At 34.5% G+C, this 18,971-nt stretch overlaps 1 protein-coding gene across 4 annotated transcripts in view; it reads right to left on the bottom strand.

Annotated features, from left to right (window-relative positions):
• LOC141456892 (thrombospondin type-1 domain-containing protein 7A-like) overlaps positions 1 to 18,971 on the bottom strand; it is a 258,640-nt gene that overhangs the window by 216,669 nt on the left and 23,000 nt on the right. The window lies entirely within an intron of this gene.

The following is an 18,971-nucleotide window of genomic DNA, read 5'->3' as shown; positions in this document are numbered from 1 at the left end:
CAGTGGGAGATTTAGAACGGCCATAATTTTACAGAATTTCATGACCCTAAAAAAACATCGCCGGCCTTTTTTCTTGGACTGCTGTCTTTAAACTACGTATTTGCTAACAATACTTCTCCGAATTTAGCTTTTCGTTCGGTTTTAAAAGCTCATAATGTGTAGGTCCTCGAATGTCTTACCATATACACAATATTCTCTTATTTAGAGTGAAATTAGGTTTACAGGTGGAAGGGCTAGGTTTTCCGGATTCACAATATGTCCTTTTCCTTACGATGTTTACGATCTAAGTCTAGTGAGTGGTAAACATGGTAAATGTGGGTGCAAGGTGGTCCTATCTAAGTATAGTGAGTGGTAAACATGGTTAAATGTGAGTTTAAGGTGGTCCTATCTAAGTATAGTGAGTAGTAAACATGGTAAATGTGGGTGTAAGATGGTCCTATCTAAGTCTAGTGAGTGGTAAACATGGTTAAATATGAGTGTAAGGTGGTCCTATCTAAGTCTAGTGAGCCGCCAACATGGTATAGATGAGACACCAGACTGGTACAATAAAGGTGCCAAGTTTAGAAAAGGTGATAATATTGATAGAGAAGAGGCACCAGCTAGGCGGAATAGAGATGCATTGGTCCGATTCTGGTTTAACCGTTGGCAATGTTTGGTTTTAAAAATTTAATCTCTCATATTTTGATTAAATTAAAAAAATTAATCGTCCAAAGTGATTAAAACTAAATTTGGAATTTAATTCAATCAATTAAACTTATGATTATTTAATTTTAATCTTAATTTTTAGTTATGATTAAAAATTTTAATTGATTAAATTCCGATTAAATTAAAAGTGAATTTAATTTTAATCAACTAATTTTGGCCGATTAAATTTTTTAATTCTAATCATGATTAAAATTAAATTTCGGTTTAATTCAATTGTTTTTTAATTGATTAAATTTTTGCCCAACTCTGTGTTTTAGTACTTACAACTTTCACAACAATGAAAAATAACGGTCACATTGGGTAACAATATTTACCTAAGTTTTTAAAAATACATGCTCTATAATTTTACTGAAAACATTGTGGCGTGCAAGACTAAATTAAATATATAATTTGGTATGACGCAGGTGATAAAGATTCCGAAACACTTCCTTGAAGAACAAAATGTCGTATTCTTTTTTTTACTTTGAGGACTGCAAAACAGTAATTCCGTAATATCATATAATATAATATACTATAATGCAATGAAAATAGAGAGTTACATGCAGAACTAGAGGTGGAGAGTACAATTCACATTTTGATGAAATTATTTCAGTACTTTTACTACCACTCCATTGCTCTTGAATTAAAGAAATGAAAATTTACTGCAGCAACTTTTGTAGAATAACAGGGAACCATCTTACATTTTCTGAAATATAATATAATAGTTGTTTATGTGTAAAAACAAGATTGATGAAACAGAATTCCCAATAGTGTTTTTATTGTTAGCCTGAAGTAGGATGAAACTATATATTAAATTGTTCAAAATGAATACATTCTCTTTTTTTTCTTTTCTGGCCATCTTTTCTTCTCCAGTGCTCTGTTAGATCTCTTTGACCCTAGAGAAAACACAAAGTCTGTAATAGGGTCTACCTCTTTCCACCATTTTCATGGCTATTTCCCAATAGGCTATTTTTCTTCAATACTCACCCAGCCTTACTACCGCAACGTTTATAACCTTTCATCATAGTAAAGGTTTTCAACTGGGTCATTCGTATCAACCCTAACCAATCTTTTCTGTAAAAATTCTTTTACCGTTCAACGATTAGATAACATAAAGAATTATCTTTTCTCCGTACATTAAGTTTGAATAGTTTATTGGATAAAATTTTGGGATATCAGGTTTTATTTTTATAAACAATAATGAATTTCTTTAATTGCTATCATTAAAGTTTATGTTTATACTTTCATTTAACTGCTTACTTTCAGTTTCAATTCGTTTGTCCAGATACAACTGGGCGAATAAGAGTTGCGTAAAGAATGAAACCTTAGCGTCTTAATTAATTTCATTTCTTCATAGCAGCTCATCAAAATCCTTTAATCAAACACCTTCCTTCTTCCGTTTTACCATGTAATTCACTAAAAATATTGATGGCTTCGCGATCAACTCTTATCATGAAGAGTTCTCGATAACGGAAAAACTCAACGGGGGCCAGTCTTAGTCAATTAACCCTTCAGCCGTCACGTCGGGTCATATTGACCCAGCTCATACTTTACTCATACATATATCTATAAGGGCTGGGTTCGCGAAATTTGTATTTATCTCTTTTTGACGTATTTTGATTGAGATGTCATAGGATTTTTTCCAGCCGCCTGCTGTAAGGGCTCGAACCAGCAATTTTGACCCGAGGTGACGGTGTGTGTCATTTATTTCTTAGTGTTTTGACCCGAGGTGATTCCTTGAGTAACATTTTTCTCCACCAATAAAACTGTTTCCGAAGCAAGTAATTCTTTAATTTTATTCAATAAAAGGAATTTTTTTTATTGTTATTGCTATTAATAATATTGTTCGAGTATCAAAGTTGCCTTGCCGCCCTTGGGGGATGTAGCTATTGTCCTTGGAGATTGTTCTAGGAGTTGAGTGACCGAAGTCTGTGTAAAAGCCGAGGGAGCGGCCCCCGTGGGAGTGGAGGTAGGATTTGCAGTCACAGTTTGAAAGTCACGGAGAGTCACAGTTTGCGAGAGTCAGTGTTGCGGAGTGCTTCAGAGTTAGCCAGTTGGGTAGTTAGCCAGTGCGTAGTGTTTTGTTAGTTAGGGGCATCAATTATTGCGAAACGTCATTATCAGAAGGTCGCTGAGCACCGTGATCCCACGGAATTTGAAGGTGAAGATCAATATTTATCTGCAAGAAGAAAGCGCAACAATTCTTCCGATTGCAACAAATGGAGATGACATTCCTAACCCTAAAAAACGAAGAAGATGCCACATATGCCCTAGTACAAGAGACAATAAATATCCTACTTTTTGCAGTAACTGTAAAAATTAATATGTAAGATACTCTCAGTAACTATTTGCACTAACTGTAGAAATAATTGTAATTAATTAACTGTTTTAATTTTAATTGTAAACTGTAAATATTTTCTCTGTTTTTTCATTACATGCTAAGCAGCACCTCATTTAGAAATTACATCTTTATGTTATTGATTTTTTTTTTAAATTTGTATTTCTGTTTTATTAAAGTATAAATAAATGTTTTGTCTTCGATTTCTATTCCCTATAACATGATATTAGTTAGTTTTTTCTTTTTATTTAATAGTTTTTAGTGCTGGGTCAATATGATCCGAGGTGACGGATTATGGCACTTCACATAAGGTGACGGCTCAAGGGTTAAAAATCCCAACATTGTATGCAACCATATTTCATATTTACTTGTTCAACAATTGGGGCGGTTGGTAAATATCAATAAAAGATTAAAAAATGTAAACACGTTGTTCAAAACAATCAAACATACTCGTTAAACATGTTTGTGTTATCGGGCACTAAATGGATTAAGTACCTACGAATTCATAAGCAGATATTTTATTCTAATCGAAAACTCAATATACGAGGGGGTACCCAAAAATAACCGGAATTGCGTTGCCGCGCATGGAGCTTATGTAGTACGCATTTCTGCCGCTAGACGTGTATAGCGCAATTCCTTGCCAGTTCAGTCCTGCCTGTGTTGTCTGCCTGGCTTGTTCTGTTCATCTGCAGTGATTGTTTTTACCAGCGCTGTTTTGTTCTTTTTTCGTTTTTTATGATGGCAAGTTTAAGTGAACAACGTGCAGCTCTGAAATTTTGTTTTCTACTCGGCAAAAATGCTGCTGAAAGTGTTTTAATGTTGAAAACAGCTTACAAGGATGACGCTATGGGAAAAACTCAAGTATACGAGTGGTTTACTCGGTTTAAAAATGTCAATTGATGACAAACCTCGTTCTGGACGTCCATCAACTGCCCGAATCGACGAAAATGTTGAAAAAATTCGAGAGCTGGTGTTCACAGACCGTCGACAGACAATTGATCAACTGTCAGAGAGTAGTGGGTTATCTTGGAGCTCGGTTCAGCGAATTTTAACGGAAGATTTGGGGATGAAAAGGGTTGCTGCCAAGTTTGTTCCTCGAGTTCTGACTGACAATCAAAAAGATCATCGAGTTGAAACATGTCGTGCTTTGAAACAACAGCTTGAAACTGATCCAGACTTTCTGTCAAAGGTCATTACTGGTGATGAGTCATGGTGCTATGGTTATGACCCAGAAACAAAGCAACAGTCGAGCCAATGGAAGACGTCATCTTCACCCCGACCAAAAAAATGTCGTCAAGTCAAGTCAAACATCAAAACAATGCTGATTTGCTTTTTTGATGCCAAAGGCGTAGTCCATTCAGAGTTTGTCCCCCCAGGTCAGACCGTCAATCAAACCTTGTATTTGGAAGTTTTGAAAAGATTGCGCAATAGTGTTCGCCAAAAAAGACCCGATTTGTGGCAAACAGGAGACTGGTTCTTTCACCACGACAATGCACCTGCACACACAGCCATCTCTGTTACACAGTTTTTGGCTAAAAATGGCATGGTTCCGCTGCCCCACGTACCTTACTCGCCTGACCTGGCTCCGTGCGACTTTTTCTTATTTCCACGCATGAAAAAGGGCATGAAAGGTCACCGATTTGACAACATTGAAGAGGTCAAGAAAAAAACGAAGAAGGAGCTGTCAGCCATTTCTAAAGATGACTACAAAAAATGTTTCGAACAGTGGAAGCACCGGTGGGACAAATGTATTAGTTGTAATGGAGAGTATTTTGAAGGGGATAAGGTTGTTCTGTAAAAAATTTGTAAATAAATAGCTTTTAAAAAATAATTCCGGTTTTTTTTGGGTACCCCCTCGTATATATTTAATAGTGAGGAGTTAAACGGTTTATAGCAATGCCATAGAAACGAACGTGAAGAATGTAGTTTAAGACAAGTGGAGTTGAAACATCCCTATTTCTGTATTCTCTCATAAATCTTATCCTATCCCTGCTCTGGCAACTTCTCTTTAATGGATTAGGGTGTTATTTACCTAACGTTTCCCAATCCATTCTCTAAACTTCTACTTCCCTCAATTGATTACAGGGAAACTGGAACAGTTCTACCCAAATCTGAAGTAAAGATCAACTTTAATTTTGTTTTGTTTTCTTAGAGAAATAGGGTTACATTCAGAAGTCTTTGAATTATCTAGGGACTGGACTTAGATAGAATAGTTTTTTCGCGGATGAGTGAGTAACAGAATTAGTCAGTCCTCGACAGTACTAAATTCTAATGGAATGATTCATGGAACGCCAGTTTTTTTTTTTTAAATACCTTCCTTCAATAAGTTATCTTTTTTTAATTTAATTTTCCCAGAATTCAATAAAAAGACAGAGCAACCCTTTTGCTATCTACAAATTTCCTCTTCCATAATCTGATTTGTGATGGTATGAAATTATCAAAATTGAGTTTTCTCTAGTAACACAAATATACAAAAAATAAAGTGTAAACAAAATTTTCTTAAATCAGCAATCGCACGAAGTAACTTTGAAATACCGTTCGAGTAGAAGAAACTTCATCATCTAGTTCTTTTTCATTGTCAAAACTGTCAAATGCAATTACTTTAAAGTTTATTTTTTTAATTCTCTATTTAAGATTATATCTGAAAGATTCAACAATTTTTTGTACAATAAACAACTGCAGTTAGCCTATTTTTTCCGTTTCATTAATTTTTCAGATATTTATTTATTTATTTACTTTAACAAACAGTCGTCAAGCCAAAATAGTTGTCGTACAAACAAATCGAGTGGAAAAATACAACGTTGCTATTTTTCAAATAAAACTTCTACTATTGTTATCTGATGCAATCACGTCTGCTTACTACAATTCTATTAAATTCCTGAATGAGCGCTGAAACTTGATTGAAAATATTGATGAATCGAACGAGGAATGTTAAACATTACAATACGTCTTAGATTTAGACTTTGACATAGTCAATCTCGTCTTTTAGAATCTTTGAAACAAAACGCTGACCATTCAAATTCATCTAGTCTTCTTAGCACTTCCTTTGAATATTTGAGGAAGCGAACAAATTTCTTTTGCAGCTCTGCTTATCGTTGCATTTCAACTGCAGTGTACGCGATTTCAAATATTGGAGGCATATGTTAAGTTTAGACTTGATAAACCAGTAATTTATGGATTTCAGGGGTTTGGAATCTTTGTTACCCTTTCAATGACTTCGCTTAAAATCTATAGATTTTGCTGTTTCCTTAAACAATTCATCAACGTGCTCTTCGAATTGGATTCCTTGATCGATTAGCAATTTAAAAACTCTCACCACTTCAATTGTAATTTGGAGAGAATTCCTAAGAGTGTGAGAAGCTGAATACAGGTTACTCTACCTAGTGAAGGTAATTGGTACTCATTTTAAAATGTTTAGACTCAAGCAGTTCTTTTTCGACCAATCACGCAGGTGATTCAAGTATTTCTGTAACAACTGTCATATAACGTTGTTTTTTTTCCCGGCGCACCAACTGTCTTGTTCAACTTTATTCTTAAATCATTCCATTTTCTGTTTAGCCTTACATTATTAGTGTAGAAAACAAGACATTAAGCAAGAAAAGTCTTTTATTTTTTTACGTTTTTATTGAGAGAATTTTTTAATGCATAATTTGATACTTCATTAAATACCTACTGAGGGAAAATTAGTAAAAAAAATTGAACTTGAATTTTTCATAGAAATAATAAACAATAAAGAATTGGCCAATCCCAGTGAAGAGTGAAAGTGTGAAAAGTAGGTGGGTTGCATAGCCAATCAGAAGCTTGAACTGTTTATTAAACCACGCCTACTCCAGGTGTTTGTTGCACCACGCCCTTTTTGGACCATAATAAAATGGAAGATCTCTATTTTTATTTTATTTTTTTACTTTCTATTACTTTTGACAAACGAAATTATTACCCAATTTCATTTAAATTAGAAATTTTTTGCTACAGAAGAATACAAAAATTATACGAAGTTATTAAAAAAAAGTAACTAATAATAATTTATTTATTATAATTTAATGTGGTCCTTTAATTGAGCACTTTTAAAGAAGTTCTATAATCAAATAATTTGAAAGTACTTAATCAATAATAGCCTATCCTAAAAATATGGACATCGTTATCTATTTTATATTACATATTTATAACATTATTGGAAAAATACCTTGAAAGTACCACGATGTTAAAAAATAAATTTCCCTCAAAAATGCTGGTACTCTTATTCATAATTTGAAAATTAAACTGCCGGTAATTTTTCTTTTTTGTGTTTATGTTGTTCACTCACGCACGCCCCTGAAAACATGATCGCGATATTGCCTAATGTGAGGAGTAGAGGGGAAAACAAACAAAAAATCGATTGTACTTATTACTAACAAATTACTGAATTGGGGTAAAATTTGTCGTTTTTGAATTATAAGCAATGGAGAAAGAGTAAATTGTTGTGTGCTTTATTTGGCAGAAGATTATTTTGAATTATTATAACCCCATCTAATTTTGTACTTTATAACTATGTGCAATGTAGTTATACATATATTTATGTTCTACCCATGATAAGAGGTGATCTAATTATTTGATAAGAAATGTAGAGGAAGTTAGCAGATAAGGCAGAAGTTGGGATCATTACATTATAGAGGAAGGGAGTTAGTTGTTAAGCGAGGGACAACAACCCTAGATACTGAGCCCGTACACTCAACGTACCTGGAAGTCGTCCATTCAGCGAATACCTACGTAAGGAGTAAGTTTATGAAGTAAGTATTTCAGGAAATGTGAAATTTTTTAGATTTTCGTAAGAGATAGGTAAGTTCAATAGGAAAAACTCTGATGACAAGGTCTTTTTTTTTAATCTCAAATTTTGAAATATAATAAAAGAATAGAACTTAATTAAGTAGAGCGACGAAAGTCAGTCTAGTATGGGGATTCCATGTCAACCGTTTATCTAGGTACAGTCCAAGGTAGCGTACTTTGTCCATAATTGGTATAGGAATTTGGTTCAAGATGATGGGAGGTAGGATTTTTCGTCTTAGAGTAAATACTATATATTTTGATTTCGTAAAGTTAGTTTTGATTCGCCATTTGATAAGCCAGTCCTGTAGGTGGTTGATGTGCTTTTGTAGAGTTCGTGTAGCAATAAGAGGATCGTAATGAGGAAATAAGATAGCAGTATCGTCAGCAAAGGGTAAGAGGATAACATTTGGGTGTTGAGGTATGTCTGCTGTATATAAGGAGTAAAGAAGAGGACCTAGGACACTGCCCCTGAGGAACACCAGCTCGAGCTAGATGGATATCAGAGACTGCTGCTCCACAGTTGACTCTGAAATATCGATCTTGTAGGTAGGATTTGAGGATAAGATAGTAAGTATGAGGAAGAATCTCCCTCAGCTTAAACAGTAGTCCCTCGTGCCACACCCTGTCGAACGCCTGAGCGACGTCAAGGAAAACACTCGGGCAATACTGCTTTCGCTCGAGGGAGGTAGCGATAGTATTCTAGTTACATTTAAAAGTATTTTTACCTTCAGTTTTTAGCGCGAGAAAAGCCCAATTATTTTTCTGCGCCCACGAAAATTGTGCTATGAACAATAAGACAAACAATATCAAAAAAAGAGAACCAAAATGAAAACAATTTAGTTTTTCACAATGAACTTTAAATATTCATTTTCTGGCTGTTATAAACGTCTATCTGTTGTATTCAAGAGTGTATTTACAATAGCTTTTATTTACCCAGTGGTACGTGCAGAGAAAGTGCTTTGGAGTTCGAATTGTTTACTAGATAAATGTATCATTATATCACCCTGTATATATACATATATAAAGGGCTTATGTATCTGTGTAGAGTTACGTTGGTGATATTTTAATGGTATATATGAGGTCCATTGGAGGCTCCTCGTTCTCATTCCCAAACTGATGGGTATACTATACCCACTGTAGCAAACATACGAGGGCCAGCTTGGTGCTAGAATGCCCTCTATATAGCTATAGTTGGTGTATAAGGCCAGGTTAATGGTTCCCCTACCATACCCACAAACACCCATCACCTGTACTAAATCCTCGGGTATATATTGTGTTACGGCAGCTACTAAAACGGCAAGGCCCTAGGCCCAAACAGCACGTTATACTTCCATAAGGTTCCTTCCTCCATTATTCTAGTATTTCTCTCCTTGTCTTATGGATATATCTACATTTCTTTCATCACATATGTTAATGTTTTTCAATGTTAACGGTGAATAAATGATGGAAATCCTCTAACTTAAAATTTAACTTAAATAATGTAAGTTAATACTGTACACCTCGTCAGACTTAATTAAGTATTCAAATCATTCAATTTTATCAATTGTTTCGTAAGAAAATATTTTGAATTTTGGTAATTACAACTAGTTAAAAGTGGTCGGAATTCCCTGGGCCTCCGTTTTACAGAAACAATGTAAGCATTTTAAGGGCTACCTTTTTTAAAGAGAGGCAATTCAAATGTAATTATTACGAAGTAATCATGCTGTTAGTTGAGTTAAATTGTAAAATGTTATTCTTCGGACAGCCCAAAGCCCAATCTTCACCTGTGATTTTATAAGGTAATAAGTTCTCCTACATGAATTGACAAAAATGAGTGTAGTTCGAATTTTTACAATTTTGACAATGCTTCTTTGCACATATCGTAGAAATTATTATTGAAAATGCGAACGTTTTAACACATTTTACAAAATCCACAGCGATGCTAGATGTCTTGAAATGACGGCTGTTATCTTCATTGAAAACGAATACTTCATTCTCTATTTTTTGGTAGTTTACTAATGCTTACGTTGTGCTAATTGCAGCGCTTCATTGTTTGAATTCTGAAAGAGCATTTGTTTACGAGTAAGCGAAAGTCGACTCGCTGCTCTGAAATGCACCGTGTAAAATCAGAAAGAACGTGGATTTTAAGAGAAAATATTGTGTTTCGTGCGGACATCAGAAAGGTCTCTTATAGTATAGGACAACTCTACGATGGCCGATGATAGATGACCAAAGAAGTGCTTGTGATGGCAATCAAGACCAATGCAAGCGTTGCAGCAATGGATAGTAAGTCAGTGACTTACTGGACGGAGAGAAATTGAAGGGACTTGATCAAATTCTGGCAAACTTTAGAAGAAGGATGTGTAAAGTAAGTAAGTATATTTTATTTATTGCTATAATCCATCTTTATACATATTCTTTTTATTTCTTACATTTCTCAAACGAAAGTTAGGTTCTGGAAAGAGCTAAGACAATGTGCTTCCTTTGTGATAAATCACAGTGTTAAAGTGAACTGCTCCATCAAAAACTTGTCGAGAACAAATATAATTCGTTTTCATTTCAAAAGTGGAAGTTCACGATATGTTTAAACTCGCAGTACCTTTGGTAAAAGCTCATATCTCTTATGTTCCGGCTTGGTTATATTTTTAGACAGTTGTGAGATAAACTGCGTAGTCTTACAGCTATTTTTGATTAATTTTTTTACTTCTGAATTATAGCATTAAGATCTTACGAATCCTACGATATGATGAATTCATAAGTGGTTAATGGTATTACCGGTAAAATTTACTTCAAATTTACTTTTCGATGTCGGTTTAAACATTAAGTTATTATTTATATGCTTCTAAAGACGCATAGCTTAGTATTAATAGCCTTAATCAGCCGGATAAAATTAATTTTAGTGCATACAATATTAGGAGAATGGAATTCTTTTTATTGTTGTTTTTGTTTCCGTTTTTTGTGGTTATAATGAACAAGATTATTACAGTTCGTTCAAAGTATTTCTTCTTTGCACGCGACATGGCGTGCCACATTGCTTTATTACAGTTTGCGCATTTAATGCGCCATAAGATTAGGTTTGCATTTTTTTTAAATGCCATAAATAAAATAATAAAAGACTTTTTGCCCCGACACTTTACGTGCTCAGTGTATAAATTAATAATAATTTGGAATTTCATCGGCATTTTTTAATGTCTCCTGAACTTATCATTTATTGACAGTATCAGTATTAATATATGATATTTTCTTAGTAATTCTAATGATCTCTTTGCACTTTCCCGGTTTGCTACTGATCAATGAGATTTTGTAGGTGGCAAAAATATTTTTAACTTTTCCATAAATCTTAGAAAAGCCTTGTTTCTGAGACATTTACTGAATCAATAAAGAGATTGTTTTTCCCAAATTAGCATGCATTGCCATCTTAGGCCATTATTACCTTAAATTAAACGCCCTAATGGGCGCCCGAAGACTATCTCAATGTACTTCAGGCGTTCAGATAGTATTATAGAGAATACTGTCCTTCAGTAAACAATGATACATCTTAGGAAGTTAAAATCTAACTTCTTAGTCAACTGGACACGAAACTAAGATCTCCAGCTTACAGGTCTACCGCGAAATAAATAAAACAAAACAAAATATCGTTGTTTAAAGTGATTTAGTTAGAGAAAGTCATCAGATTTTTCCATACAATTAATCGCTGGTAATTACCAAAAATTATATCGCCAAAACCATTATGACAGTCCCTTATCTCCAGATACTCCCAGTACGTTCGCATATTGTTGAGGAAAACACACATATATCTGGATTTTTATCTATTATATCGCAAGTATAAACAGGATTTACCCATTTACGAGGGTCGTTTGAAAAGTCCATGCAAAAATAAAAACTACTTAATTTTTGGGGTAAGCCTTTTATATTTTTCAACATAGTCTCCTTTTAGGCTTATACACTTCGTCCAACGCTGCTCTAGTTTGTTGATCCCTTTCGAATAATAGGATTTGTCCAAGTCTGAAAAATAGCCATTCGTTTCTGCAAACACCTCCTCGTTTGAATAAAATCTTTTTCCCGCCAGCCATTTCTTCATATTGGGGAACAAATAGTAGTCCGAGGGAGCCAAGTCTGGAGAATAGGGGGGATGTGAAACGAGTTGGAACCCTATTTCCATTAATTTTGCGACCACAACTGCTGAGGTGTGAGCTGGTGCGTTGTCGTGATGGAAAAGGACTTTTTTGTGGGCCAATCGTGGGCGTTTTTCTTGCAGCTCGGTTTTCAAACGGTCCAATAACGATGAATAATATGCACCTGTAATAGTTTTACCCTTTTCCAGATAGTCGATGAGGATTATTCCTTGCGAATCCCAAAAGACAGTCGCCATAATCTTTCCGGCCGAAGGAACGGTCTTCGCCTTTTTTGGCGCAGATTCCCCCTTGGTAACCCATTGTTTAGATTGTTCTTTGGTCTCAGGAGTGTAGTGATGTATCCATGTTTCATCCATAGTGACGAAACGACGCTTAAAGTCCTGCGGATTCTTCTGGAACAGCTGCAAACCGTCCTTGCAACACTTCACACGATTTCGTTTTTGGTCAAGCGTGAGCAATCGCGGCACCCATCTTGCGGATAGCTTTGTCATGTCCAAATGTTGATGCAAAATATTATGTACCCGTTCATTCGAGATGCCCATAGCACTAGCAATCTCACGCACCTTCACTCTTCTGTCATCCATTACCATATCATGGATTTTATCAATGATTTCTGGAGTAGTAACCTCAACAGGGCGTCCAGAACGTTCAGCGTCACTTGTGCCCATATGGCCACTCCGAAAATTTTGAAACCACTTATAAACTGTTCTAATCGAAGGTGCAGAGTCACCATAATGTTTATCAAGCTTCTCTTTAGTCTCCTGAGGCGTTTTGCCTTTCATAAAGTAGTGTTTAATCAACACACGAAATTCTTTTTCGTCCATTTTTTGAAAATCACTCGACTTCCTCGATTCAAACGAATGCGAAACACAAAGAAATTGACCGATCTGGCTCAAACTTAGTGTGTGTTCTTCCAAGAGATACTACTAACTAAACATAACCTCGATACGCGCCAGTAGTGCTATCAGACTTTGCACGGACTTTTCAAACGACCCTCGTATATTCAAAGCCAGTCCCTTTTATATTTGCATAAGATTTGCATTCGCCTTTAGATAAGAGTTAAAATCAATTGGCTTTTACGTCTTCGATATTACGTGTTTAAATATTTAAAGGAAAGGTTTAGCTGAATTATATCAGCAACACAAAAATGAGCCGTTCAGTGCAGAAATAGATTAACTCCAACCACTTGGTTTAGTCATAAGTTTCTATATTTATAATAAATTTCCCAAATAATAAAGATTAACACCATTAAACGACAAACTTTGTTTTGCTATTGAATGTAAAGTAAATCATTGCAATAATTCAACTCAAATTCTGTAGTTAGCGCTGAATGATAACGGTAAATTTATTTGAATTTACATTATAAACGGAATTTTGAAAAACTGATGTATATTATTTCATCGCATTTCTCCACATTTTGTTTTACGGTCGCGTTGTGCAGTGAACGGTTTAAATAAGTCGTACCACATTTCATAGCAGACCTAGAGCAGAACAGTTATTTTTCTGATAAATTTAAAATAAATTTTATTAAAGTTATTTTCAAATTAAGAGGACAGTTGCTGAATCTGAATTTTAATCTTGCCAGAGATGAAAAAATTTGTGTTCCATGTGTAACCAGTCGGTTATTAAATATACCTTTCATTATGTGAGTATCTGGTCCTGTGTTATCTGAATTCAGAGTAAGATGGTTAGGAAAGAAAGAGTTTACTGAATCAGAGTGTATTGAATATTTAAATGGTCGCAACTGGGATAAATTATGTAATTATCACATTAGAGCATAGAAATACAGAAGTTTTCTTATGCAAGAATCTAACACTTAGGAATACAGAACTTATAATAGTGATTATGTGTATACAGGAAATTATACGATAAGTTCTGGCTGCTACTGTAACTTTTTTAAAATAGAATTCGAATTGGTGAAACAAATGGACTGCTGTCCATGCTTTGTGTAAGTATGATTTACTGGTTATAATATTATGTACATATTAATTAAAAATTAAACACTTAATTATTATTATTATTATTATTACATTTCACAGCTGAAGCAATAATAAAGGAACATTCTAATAAATTGGTTAGGATTCCTAAAAAAATTAGATTTTCTTGAAAAAGTTTGTTAAAAGAGTATTTTTGTATCCTGTTATAAAAACGGGAAGCAACCAGTTATTATTTCCTTCAGCACAATGGTGCAATTCCAACTTGAAAAAAAGTATAAAGAGGTAGGAAATGAAGAAATGAGAAACAATGCTTACAGTCCTTGATTCTGAACTTAAGATCTAAGAGGGTGTAAGAAATGAGGAATTAAGAACAAAGTACTTCGCTGATTTTTTCTTTTTTGTTCAACTAGCAAAGCCCGTTGAGTCCTATTACAAGTGTTGTAAGTGTGGAAGACTTATAATGTGAGGAAAGCGAGAACTTAGTGGGCTTGATGAAACAATAAGGGCCATCAAGACTTAACTCTGGCATGTCTTAAAGTCCTTTGTGTTCACTCTCTCTATATTTACTAGACTTAACTTTAACAAAGTAGTCTTAATCCCTCTTTTTATTCACATTTAAATTCTAACCTGAACTCAATATTCTCCCTCAAGTATCTTTGTGCAAGACATGTTCATTAAAGCAATCAATTACTTTTAGAATTCAATGCGTAATTGTTAATAATTATTATATTACTGTTATATGCAGTTGCTGAGCAAAGAAGTAGTTTCACATTACATCCTTTGCAGAAATAGAATTTAATAATTATTTATCAATGATATTATAAAATCATTCTCACCGGTGTACAGGTTCTTAGATCAAATTGATACAAGTCTTATACTCGTATCTCTCCCAGCAGAATTACACTTAGACAAGATACCTCTATTCTTTGTGAAGTATGTACTGTGCCTTCAAAGGTGCCTCCTCTGGCTTGCAAGCCAGGTTAACCAGGAGGTTATCAACTGCTCTCTGTATCTGAGGAGGCACCTTTGAAGGCACAGTACATGCTGCACAAGTTGCGTAAAGCGCATTATTTGATAAATTAAAGAATAAGTTTGATCCTGAAAGATCACTTAAATATGTGGCAGGAAATTTCCAATTTTTTAGGTAATTAAACGCAACTCTCACAAAATTACCAAATAATTATTTAACCTTCTTGTTTGCAACAGATGTAAAATTAATTTTTAGCTATTTTGTGTATGCTTGAGAACAACTAAAGCTCTTAACATTTGATTTTTCCTAGAAAAATCACTCGGAAAACTACTTATTTCCCGATATTGAGAAAAATATTAGCTTTACTGCCTTGGCAATATTTTTAGTAGAAAGGGGATGAAAAAATACATAAAAATGACCTATCGCGTGCTCTTCTTTCTCTTTGATAACAAGTTAAAAAATTGAAATATTATTAATAAATACCAGATTTTGAAATGGCCTAGCACCTTTAATTTTAAAGATATCGAATTGCGGTTTCCGGTTTCTTTCATAACTTTTTATACTCTTTGAAACTGTGTATATGAAAATGGGGGTCAACTGCGAACCCTCACTTTTGGTCGCGCATCAGCCGCGTATGCGGCAGGAATCTAAAATCAAGTCATATATTCTGAAACTACAGGTGACGGGCAACAAATTTTACTTCTACCATTTTTCGCTCAGATTAACCGTTTAAGTATGAAATGCATTTGAGCCGCCTTAAAATGAACACCCTGTATATACATATAATTAAACAAAATCCAGAGCCCCATTCAGGAATCGAACAGTTTCAGAAAACATCTTTTGCACCACTCTTCTAACCGACTAGCTTCCGCGGTGGCTTCTTCTTATTGTTATTAAAGCTGAAGATATTCCTGATCACAGTAAGAATTTTAATTTAACAATAGGATCCCTAATATTGGTCTTTTAACAGAATCTCTGATTCCTCAGCACCCTTAATCACCCTTTCTTTATGTTCAAAGATTTCTTATGGGTTTGACATTAATTTAAAAGTTACAGCGGACTGTTGGGCGAAAGGTGAAAGCAAAAAGTTTAACTTGTAGAAGGTGGTGAACTGATTAAGTGAAAGAAACTGCTGAAGATTTCTGGCACAATGAATGTGGAAAATAAGGAGTCTAGACACAAGGAAACCTCCTTAATGAACAGAGTTTGTTGCAACCAAATACTCGGAGGGAAGTTACTACTTGGAAATCAAGATCTAGATACCTAGATTAAACAATAGGGGCTATTAAAATACTTAATTGTAGTAAAATTTGTGGCCTTCAATTCTCTGGTATTCTCTTGGCTTCTAGCTGTTTAGGGTTACTGATAAATTACCGCTGTTCACTACAGTAACCACAATCATCAGAATGGTGCTAAAATCACTGACACAACACACTTTCACTTTTAACCATAGCAGATTTGTAAACTAATTGGAGTTACTGTATTTGTCTGTGGGTATCACGAACATGCCAGAGCAGTAAACACCCCAAACTTTGATTTCCTTCCAAACGAGGAGCTCAAGCCTCAGTGATAGCAGGAGTAGTTATAATCTTGTAAATTATATGTTGCTTAGAACGGTCCGTTAATAACCCAGCTGGAAAAAAAAGATGAAGGCCTAAAGACATTGCGATTATAAATAGTAATTTCAACTTCCTGGAAATCATTGCTTACGGTGAACGCATTAGGAGTCAACTAAGGGACGACAAAATAAATAAATAAATAAAAATTCAAATTTCAAAAGGCGTATCTCCAGAATCATGACAGGAAAGAGGTTTAGGTAAAGTTATTAATGAAATCTGGATATTAAAGCTGGAATTATCTGCGGAAAGTAGCCTACGGAATGCTAACTACTGACTTTTTTTCCAACCAATTCTTGAGGAAATCGTTTTGGCGTATTCCATTAGAATGGTTTGGTTATTTTGTGTTTTATAAACGCAACAATGGACTAGTGTTTTTACAGTTTTCCTTATAAATAAATAAAATCAGCAATTTTGGTAAACATAATGTGTAAGGGTGTTAGCAAAAGAGGCTTAATAATGTATGAAAAATTACGAAAGAAGGAAACTGCGCCATGGACAACCTCTAGCTGTAGAAAGTAACCTCTTTCTCACCACCACAACAAGTAAACAACGCAAAATCTCCCCACTCCAAGCGATCTTATGGATGGAATTAGTAGAAAGCAACAAGCAACCTTTCGAACCGTGCCGTCGCGGTATCTTCACCTAAGGTACAACCATCATATTTATTTAGTGCGCTTAGTGAACGCTAGTTATTAGACACCTGAAGCAAATGAAGGAGTTTATCTCGTAGATAAGAGTACGAATTCGGAAAACAGGGCTTCTATTCTCGCTTAGGGCTCTCCACGAGTAATATGGTTGCTTTGAGTGTTATTAATATTGTTCGCCAAGTATTTCCGGAAGAAGCTAAACAAATCATTTAATTCCATATTAGGTAAGTATTTTACAAATACACAATTTACGCAATATCAGGAATGCCAGAATTTTATCTTTAACTTATACACCTCTATTAAATTTGCCCCTGTTAACTTAATATATTGTCAAAATCCGAGAACAAAAGTGTTCAGATTTATTCCACTTTTCATTCTTTTATACATGTGTACAGATATCTCCTGATATTAGTGACGAAAACATTTCCTAGACTGATTTTCTTAAAGGCAATTTCTTGCAATTTGTTCCAGTATGAAATGTAAAAATCATTTAAGTGGTTATACTGTTCAAGAAGAAAGGCAACTTGGGCCTAGATTACTGGACTAGTTTTAAAGATTTGTGTATATGTATTTGTTCTAGTCGCAAAACTCCAGGTTAGAGTTGGCAGCATTGGCTTACCCAGAGCTATGTACAATCGTATTTTATTTGCAATACTTAGTGCTTACCATTTCGACTCCGTCGATTGTCTATAACTTAGATAAAATTTTTATCAAATAAAGTAGCCTCATTTTCTATTCATATCAGAATTAACCTTATTATTCGAAAATTTCTTTGTTGAATATAAAACATTTTAAAGATCCAGAGCATGAACCTCTAGGTTTTCTTGTAATATTTTCAGTTCGTTAAACACTTGTAACTCTCTGTTATTGATCCGAACTGGATGAACATTCTTTTTAAACCAATCCTAGGATAGCTTGCACAGTTTCAGAATAAGTAAGTTATTTAGAGAACTTGACGATCAATATTTATTATTAATAACATTATAACTAGCGCACCTGCAGCAATGTTATTCAAACCTTTATCGGAAGTAACTAATAAAAAGAGGAAAAAACAGCAGGAAACAGTATTAAGTATTCATAAACTGGGTATGGAATGAAAAGAGGGTGAAGATGCAATTTCCACCTCGAATTGCAAATGAATTTCATTTCCTTATTAATGCATGAAATTTACTTTGGTAATTATATTTGTTTGAAATATTTGCTGTATGATTAATAGAGTGATGAATTTTTAAAAAGAAAATTTTGTTGGATGCACACACTGTATATTAGTATTTTCATTTTTATTATTTATATTTTTAAACGATATTTATACGCATATTTTACCCTGTAACGCTGTGCTACCTTTATTAGTTCTTATGTACCAACATTCGGGTATCAGTTCCGATTTTATTAAACTTTGGATTTCTAGCCTTGCTTTCAAATCTACACGTTCGTAATGTTTCCTCCTGTTTAGCTTAAGATACCAATTTTCTTTTAAGGGATAGATGTTCTTGAAGGTGCCAAAAGACTGAGATTGGTACAGGATGGCAAAAGAAGATAGCAAAGGACGAGGTATTGTTCAAAGGAAGATCAGTTCTCTATAAATCACAAATCACTTCGGAACCATTACTTTCACACGAAATTAGGCAGGAAAAAGAACTTCTTTGGTAAACTTGGCATAACCGGCTTTTAGGTAGCTGTTGAAGAAATAGGTGTAGGGTTGGATGCTTTTCATACGTCAAGGAAGGCTCTCCTACGATACTGTTACCTCTCAGAGTAAGAGGTTGTAGCATGAAGTTGTTGAACAGTGGATTGCATTTGAATCCACACTAAGGTGCTGTAGAAGGGTTTTTGAAGCTTCAAAGACTGGAATTAAATT

This window comes from Rhodnius prolixus, unplaced genomic scaffold, assembly GCF_049639745.1.
Source record: "Rhodnius prolixus isolate KJV_2025 unplaced genomic scaffold, Rpr scaffold_10, whole genome shotgun sequence".
Classification (NCBI taxonomy): domain Eukaryota; kingdom Metazoa; phylum Arthropoda; class Insecta; order Hemiptera; family Reduviidae; genus Rhodnius; species Rhodnius prolixus.
The sequence above is the reverse complement of the archived record's forward strand: the minus strand, read 5'-3'. Positions and strand labels throughout refer to the sequence as shown.